General features: G+C 37.9%; 1 protein-coding gene across 3 annotated transcripts in view; it reads right to left on the minus strand.

Moving 5' to 3' along the window:
- znf609b (zinc finger protein 609b) overlaps positions 1–8,549 on the minus strand; it is a 111,347-nt gene extending 102,798 nt beyond the window's left edge. The window contains exon 1 of one of the 3 annotated variants that reach the window (XM_042491447.2): positions 6,696–8,549. The gene's annotated coding sequence lies outside the window, so the exon portion shown is untranslated. The remainder of the gene's footprint in view (positions 1–6,695) is intronic. The other 2 variants (XM_042491438.2, XM_042491455.2) reach the window with 2 other exon arrangements.
- Between the last annotated feature and the right edge of the window lie 229 nt (positions 8,550–8,778).

Here is an 8,778-nt window from a genome sequence, read left to right on the forward strand (position 1 = left end):
TTACACTTTTGAGAGTTCACATTGGATATTTTTACTCAAAGAAATGAATAATAGATTATCAAAATAGTTGCAGATTTAGCCCAGTCACCAGGAGAAAATGTTAGAATTGTACGTTTCTGCGTATCATTAATACGTTACATTTGCGAGTTTCACGCATCAAGAGGTGTACTGTGGATACAGTGTCACCTAGGCAACATGCCTGTCAAGCTGCAGACCACTGTTCAAGACTAACAAACAACAAAACCGGCTGTGTTTTATCGAGTCATTGCTGCATTTTCAGTAGCTTTTTATGCTCCAAACGTGGCACAATAACCTTTTTTGATTTTTTATTTATAACTATTTTACCAAGACATGGTTGCTTTTCCTACATAAGAGTAGAGGTGCAGCGATATATACCGGTTTTAGGGTATACCATGATATGAAAGTCAACGATAATCATACCTTTTACATTTGCTGTTCTACACTACTGAAAAGAATGCAACCGGACAGAGAATCTGCCTTTATTTTAGTTTCAAAAGGGAGACTTGCTTAGACATACTTCCATTAAAAAATGGTTTAAAGTCTTAATTATAATTACGTGAAAAAATAACATATCCATGGTTTGCAGAAATGTACAATCCATCCATTTTTTTTCATGGCAAGTCGGTGGACTAATTTATCTCATTTTGATCTTTGCAATTCTACTGTGTATTAACAGATATCTTGAGGGCTAAAATCAGAATAAGGCTGGCTTTAAAATTCTAACATCTACCCCAAAAAGAATATCTTAATATGTTTACTATGCATTAAATTTTTCTTCTAAATGTCCTCCTGTTTAATGCAGTAGAAAAAGCCTGCTGTGTGCAATGCATTGATTTGAATTTACAATTACTCACTACCATCTGGAAGTCAGGTCATGTATGTAATGATGTTTTTCTGCCGCCTCTCCAGCGTTGGATGTTGGAGCTTCCCACCAGAGCTTAAACAAGCCCAACCCCTAGGGAGGACCACTTCAAATAAATCTCAACCTTGGGAAAACCCTGATGTCTTTAACCAGAAAAGGTGCTCCATCTCATCTCAACATTTCTAATGACACTACCTACATTATGAGGCTTAATACACACTCACAATCGCAATAAGGGAATTAAAGAATACATACCCTTTTCATTTAGCATGCGCTCCATTATTTTTGCCGTCTAAAAAAATAAGAACATAAGTGCATACGAGGGTATACACTTCGCTCAGGTGCTATTGAGGTGCTTGGAAGCCTTCAAATTACCAGCTACCTTTAAGGATATAGGCTAAATCCTTTCTTACTTTGCCATCAGCTGGTGTGAGGCCATGGGATAACGGGAGCCTTACAAAGCCAACATAATCCCCTTGTCCTGGACTAATCTGATGCCCTGGACCTCTAAACAAACACTATTAAATTCTATTCTTCCTCGTAGTTTCTTTGATACACACTCTGATGTGGAACAGATTTTTTTTTTAAAAAAAGGTAAGCGGCTGGTCAAAATGAACACTGTTTTTGCCGAGCCTTGAAACTTAGTATTTCCTTCTAGTCAACAGAAACACATTTGTGTGATAGCTTTTGTTGTTTCCATGCTCCCCCATTGAAAAAGAACACTTCCCAGCAGCTCACTTATCACAAAAATCAAATTGGTGAATGCGGAAATGGTTATTTCCTCAAGTGGCATTGCTCCCATGTTCACCTCAGGCTCTCATCCAAGCAACTTCAAACATCTCTGACGACGATAAAATGTCATGCTATTGTGTGGAGCTTAGAGCTATCAATTGTAAAGTGGGAGGGAAATTTAAGACTCTGTCAGATAGTATAAAACATGTCTGGCGTGCTACAACAAGGCTCCCAACACCCTTACAATGATTAGAACAAATTACTACTAAAAAAAGGGTAATCAGATGGAGAGGAGCTGTCTTTGAAAAGGTAGTCAGCTGGAAAGGAAGCAGTAGCAGCTCTCTGCTTCACACTGAGATGCCGTTTCCTTGAAAGAAAAGATAGAAAAGAACAAATGTTTGCTCTGAAGAAGTACTGCAGTTATTAACAGGAACACCAGTGTGCCAACAATTATTTTGCCAGCTACATAATTTCAATTTCAGGAACAAAACAAAAGTCCTTGGCTATGTGAAATCCTCTGGGCGTGATGGTGTTACATTACCATCTCTTGTATTGAATTCATTATGAACGAGAATATGAGAAGAATAAAAGGTCTCAACCTAAAACACCCTTAAAATGAATAAAATCAATACAAAACAAGTGAGTAATGAATCAATACTGACCAAACACTCTTGCAGGATAAGTGAAAGCCTTGAATCATTTATAGGCACAGCTGACAAATTAGAGTGACTCTAGTAAAGTTGACCTGGCCGAAAATAGCTTTATATGGCTAAAATACTGAAACACTTTATTGGTGACAAACCCATACAATAATTTCTGCATTTTTTAGGTGCTGTATGTAAACTTACTTCCTGTATGACAAATGAAATCATTATCGACGACCACAATGGCTGATACAGCAAGCCAACAAGCAAGCCAACTGCTGTTACCCACTAACCTCTCTGACAGAGTTACAAAACCACAAGTCTGCAGTGAGATATCTGGATGTTAAACTAAGAACTTCCAAAATACTAATGGTGTAAATCAGCCGTGTTTGTAGCAAGACACACTGGAACAAAGCGGATTAGCTAAGATTAATTTCTCATGCCTAAATTTATGTTCAGGTTTTCCTTTATCAGTGTCGCCAGTGCAGAGTTATTACCACACCCGGACAAGGGAGCTGCCAAAATGATATTTCAAAGTAACGGCAGCATTTGCCAGAAAAGTTCAAGGCTCTCATGGAATGAATGAAACGGTTGACTACCAAATACTCAAAGTTTCTTTTCTGTCGCTTTGGTGATTGGTGCAATTATCTGAATAAACATTAACAGTTGGAGAAATTTGCCTGCCAATCTGTGGGTGGGTACCGCCAGTCTAAATCCTTATTTTGGCAATAGGGGTTGCAACAATGTGAGATTTCACAGTACAATAACCGTCTCAGAGATTATTTCAGTATCACGGTTTCCCCAATTATTATTATCAGTTACAATGACCCAATATGAAATTAAAATTTTGATGAATTAATGGAAATACGTATAAAACCACAATACTGTTTTTCCAATACTGTAGATAAGCAAAGTAGACCGTATAATGTAGATGTATGATGTAGTAGACTGTATGAACCGACAGTTTTATTACCACGATACACCTTGAAACTGGTATTCCACTGCAACCCTAGATTGTACTGGTTTTTAAAAAGACAGGACTGCAAAAAATATGCGATTTTTGCCAATTATACCCTAACTACATTCAGAGTTGGTTTGAATTCTTTCCCAATTGGATTTCTACAGATGCGTCTCAGTCCATATGCTCAAATCAGATTTCAGAGTACTCGTCTTTTGTGTTACTCACAACGCAACTCACAACAATGATGTGAAATCCAGAGTAAAGGAAGCACTGAGGCTTTCAGCTGAGTGCTATGAAAGCTAACATGGAGAACGTAGATTGACAACCAAACAAACAAGAAAAAAAAGAGTTCTTCACTGTGACTCGACAGCGTGATTTTTTCATGAGCAAAATGATGTAGCTCTATTTCTCATGCAGCAAAACCAACATATTTTCCATGAGCTATAAACACATGTATCAGCCTAGATTGGGCAGTCTAATTTATTTAACACTTAAAGCAATTTGACTTTAGCGTTTCTACAGAGGCTATCGACCCTCTCTCAACTATGTCCGTAAGGTAATGCTAACACTCATTAAGTCTAGATATTCATTCATTTCATCACGGCAGATGGGGGACCTTAAGAAATGCACTGTAAGCACTAAGCTGTTGCACTAGTCAAAACAGAAACACATATAACATATGTGAACGACTGATTACAACAATGACAAGGAGGAACAACGACAATCATCGTGCAATTAAAAAGCAAATCTCACACTTGAAACCACACAAAACTGTAATTTTGCAGATTCAAATATGGCTAATTCAGATTTAGATGAATACTGACACATTTAAAGGCAATCTGTCGTTAGCAACAATTTTAAAGAAACTTCTCTTTTCATGGCGTGTAGTTAACTACCGAACAAAAATATGAATTTCTGCAAGTTAGACTGATTTTATCCGAGTACTGGGATGCAGAGTACTTGGCTGGTCTTTTATGTGGTCCTGTCTTACTCTATGGAGCAGCACAGACCACAGGGTTAGCCCATAGTGGTCTTGTTAAACCAAAAAAAAGGACTTTAATTGAATGACTCACTTCAGGGGAGATGGGACAGCCCCAGCAACACAAGCCAACAAAAAGAATCTGAGTAATCTGAAGAGAAGGGTCCCAAAATTTATTACACCACAATCCACCATTTTAATGAGATCTTGTCCCCTTGGAGAAGACTTTGTTCTAGATGTTTCAGAAATGTAGCAAACTGTTATTAACAGTGGCACCAATAGTGGATGTGAAACATTGGGTTCAAATAGTCAAGTCTCACACATATTCTCACATTGTGTCTAAGCCTCAGAGTGACACGTTGGTAAAAAATGTTTCATTTTCTGCTCTGCAGAGGGAGCATATCTATGTTCCCAGGGTGCGTTATTACCCTGCTTAATATCCTCCAACTATAATGCCTTAAAGGTGAGGTGTGTAAAATTTAGGGGGATGTGGTGGTGTCTAGCGGTAAATTAAAGATTGCAGCTATCTTAAACTTCTCCTAGCTAGAATTCCTTGAGTGTTCAAAGCAATCACCAGAGGCAAAACGCTAACGTTAGGCTACAAGCGAACTACACTACTGTCGCATCACCACCGCTACCTGACTAAAGCTGTGTTCAGCGCTGTTTGGCTTGATGATGTTCTGTAGCGAGATTCAACCACTTGTTAGCAACTGCCTTTTTAAAGATACACAAAAGCCTAAAAGTATTATAGGGTATTTACTGACATTTTATTTCGTACAACAAAACATCAAAGTCTCTTAAGCGTGTGTTAACCACAGTAGTTATTTAAGGCTTTTGATCAAAAATTAACTGACTTTTGCTGTGATCAAACGAAACTTGTACCACATGAGAAGTCATGTATGCAACTGCGTGGCACTGACGCTGCTGTCCGTGTCTTAAAGCTACCAAGACTAACAATTTAGCAAGCTAGTGTCTGAGGAAAAAGATGAGGCTTTTGGGAATATCAACATTTACCCCTGACATTAGGGCTGTACCCGACTCAGAATTATGCCAGTCGAATCACATTTGGCTGTTCAATATGAATATCGACCGATTGCATGTTTTTTAATGCGCTTTCCTTAATCGACCAATAATCGATGAAAGAAAGTGCTTACGGTTTGCAACCCTGGTATAACTTACAGAAGAAATGTCAATTTATCTCTATTTCGAAGATGTAAAAAAACCAAAGCAAAACAAAACAAAACAAACAAATAAAAGCAAACAACCCTTACAACAAAGTGCAATAAAAAACAAAGACAAAAAAAGGCCTATACAGAACCTGTATGTCAACCTTAATAAACTAATTCTACTTAGATATTTGTTTGAAAATAAAAGTAGGAAGGACACACTTATTCAATCATGCCCACTTTTTTATATAGTGTATATACATGTATGTATATATAAATTGCTATACAATTTCTGTATACAACCCAATACCATGTAGCCTAAATAAAAAAATGTATCCTAATTTTAAATTTAGATTCCAATTCTATATGAACAACTTCACCGATTTTTTTTATAACATCCCATAGAATATGAGCAACTATCCCAGTTTTATATACAACCTAATACAATATAAACCACTTTCCAAAATGCACCCCAGTGCTCCCCAGTATGAGGGTTATCCTCAGAAGACTACTGCAACAATTAATTTCATTACACACAATAAAATCCCATGACCTTTCCAAAACTTTTAATGATCTTTACTAATTACATGACTTTTCCAGGCCTGGAAAACGACATTGAGAAATTTCTTGACTTTTCCATGTTTTTTCATGACCGTGCGAACCCACAATTTAAACATTTTCCTTTGTTCTTTTACAATTTGAACTGCAAAGGCAGCCCTCACCAACCAGGTTTATACGAAGGGATCCGGGAACACTGGGGTGACCCCCTCACGGATGCCCTGGGGTCCCCGGTGCCCAGTTTGGGAAACACTGTAGACAACCATGGTGGAATCTGCAGCTTTAACTACTGTCAAAACTCATGTTTACGTAAAATATTTCACTGCCCAATGTTTCACTTTAAGTTAAAACGATAAACACAGGCAGGCGAGCGTGTATTTTAATCGATTAATAAACGTTACTGTCCTCGCGCTGACCGTTAGAACCTGTTCACTCATAGCAATAGTTAGCATTTAGCTGCTTCAACGTTTACTCGACTGCCCGTTTTACGTGTTTACACGTTGGTTGAACTTCACGAAGCTAACGGGGCTATCTTAGCTCGGTGTAATGAGCTAATCTGACTAGTACGCTAGCTGGCAGAGTGAAACAATGAGCTCAGAGTGCAGTCAGGCTTGGCTAGCTTGCCTGCTGCTGCATGCTGTGTTGGCTATATGGTGTAACAGCTAGCCAGCTCGCTTTGCACGCAAGGCTAACGTTAAATGGCTAACGAGTCGTAGCACTATCAACAATGAGAGACAGAGAGAGAGAAAAAGAAAGAAATGTAGTAACTTACCGACTTAGCTAGCCACTCCTATTCCAAACCCTCTTGTGTCCATGGTGGTGTGCACTCCATAAAAAACAACAGATCAAGAGTGTGGGTTAGGATAACAGCTCTGAAAAACAGTGAAGCACCAGAAAGCAGTGGCAGCGCACTCCCCAAGACATCCAACACAAGAGAGGAGGGGAGGCCAGCGATTCACTGGACTTCTGCCATCACACTCCGAGATACCGTCCTCATCGAAAACACCCCGAGTCCGGAGGGCATTTTATCGGCGCCGCCTCGAGCCCGACACAAGTCCAGTCCTCTCCCGCGACCTTCTGGTGATTAATCCCACAGCGAATAGCTTTCCATCCAGGTTAATTCCCCCCGTATTCACCGTTTCTGGATGAGTGCCGTGCTGGTTCTTCGTGTGGGAACTGATACAATGTAGCCAACCAGCAGCAGCGGGAGGGAGCGGGGAGGAAACCCAGGAGGAGGCGCTCCAGTCGGATTGAACTGTCACACTTCACCGAGCACCGGGCTTAAGACACGGAACTGGAGTAAAGCACTGGATGGACTGTGATTTACATTGTTTGTTTTCAGTGAGAGATAGCCATCCGCTAACATAACTGTGGAGGTGGAAGACACACTAAACCCTCACTTAAGTAAAAGTCCAGATTCTACAGATTTAAAATACTCAATTAGGTTACAAGGAAAAATCCCGAATTCAGCTGTTACTTAAGAAAAAAATAAGTAAATTTGTAGCAAGATTGGCTTGATTTCTTCCAAAACCCAAACCTAAAAAAATAGCTGAAACCTATAAAAACTAATTTTAAAAAAACCCTTAAAATGAAAAAAAAAGAAAAATGTTTATAAAAACAACAACCAAACAAACAAACAAAACAAATAATAATAAAAACAAAGAAATTACAAAAAATGCATAAATGTAGTTAGGGAAATAGATAGCTTTCCCTAGCTTTATAAAAAAAAATAATTTTCCAAATCTACTAATTCCCTGCACTTTGTGGGACACTTCTCGACAAGTTGGTTTTTGCCCTTTTCCCCATGCTTTCAAAGAAAAGCAAACCAATTTGCTCTGGTATTTTAAGTGTTTTAAGGCGTCTTAACGCATCTCAAGAAAAGTTGTGTCGATCTTGGTTTCAAAGGGTTAAAGTAGGGCCCGCTTTCATATTACTCATATCACTCTGCACACAAAATGTGCTTTTCAAAATCAAGCAATAAAAATATTATATACAAATATTAACTTAGTTTCTGTTTTCATTTAACCAACATCAATCCTAATTATAAATATAAAATATTCATTAATTTTCAGCATTTTAACCCTTTAAATGCCATTTTTTGCCATGATGCTATGTTTTTAGATTTAAAAAGATATATATTATTTTCAAAATACTACACACTGACTGGATTTTTTAAAAAATTATCACAGCCTAGGATATGTCAATGACTAGCAGCAAAATTAATTTTTATAAATTATTATTTTTTGTGCAATGTCAAATACTTGTGCATACTGCTCTGCGCACAAAATCAGACTATAAATGGTTTCACCTGTGCTTGTATACTGTTGGGTCGTTTTGTTTATGTAAAACTAACCTGAGGTCATTGTCAATCTGGAAGTGTTATTTTCAGTATAGGCGCAGCATATACCTGAATATCAGGCCAGATTACTATAACACTGACCCTTTATTGTCTTTATTTAAGGGAAAGCCTTTCAACAATTAAATGACACTAAAATAATAATGATGGTGCCACTTTCTGGCAAGGTAGCCTATCCCTTGTAAAGGATTTGTTGGTTGTAAATAATGGCTTTTTATTGCTGTGTGGTGTTTATTTGGGAATAATGCTGTTATAAATATTGACAATACATGAATAAATGCTTGTGGGGTTTCCACTTTGTAATATACCACCTGGATTGCAGATATAAATATAAATAGGTCATTGATACATGTTTTTTACATTCAAGTTTGCAATCATAAAATCTGATAGGTCATATTAAGTGGATTTCAGACCATTTTTTATTTATTTTTTGCAGACCTTTTCCAGAGGGTGATGGACTGCGGAGCTTATCTGAAAAGATAAAGACTGTGTCATGCAT

This window comes from Plectropomus leopardus, chromosome 1 (assembly GCF_026936395.1).
Source record: "Plectropomus leopardus strain MGB_pleo_1.0 chromosome 1, ASM2693639v1, whole genome shotgun sequence".
NCBI lineage: Eukaryota > Metazoa > Chordata > Actinopteri > Perciformes > Serranidae > Plectropomus > Plectropomus leopardus.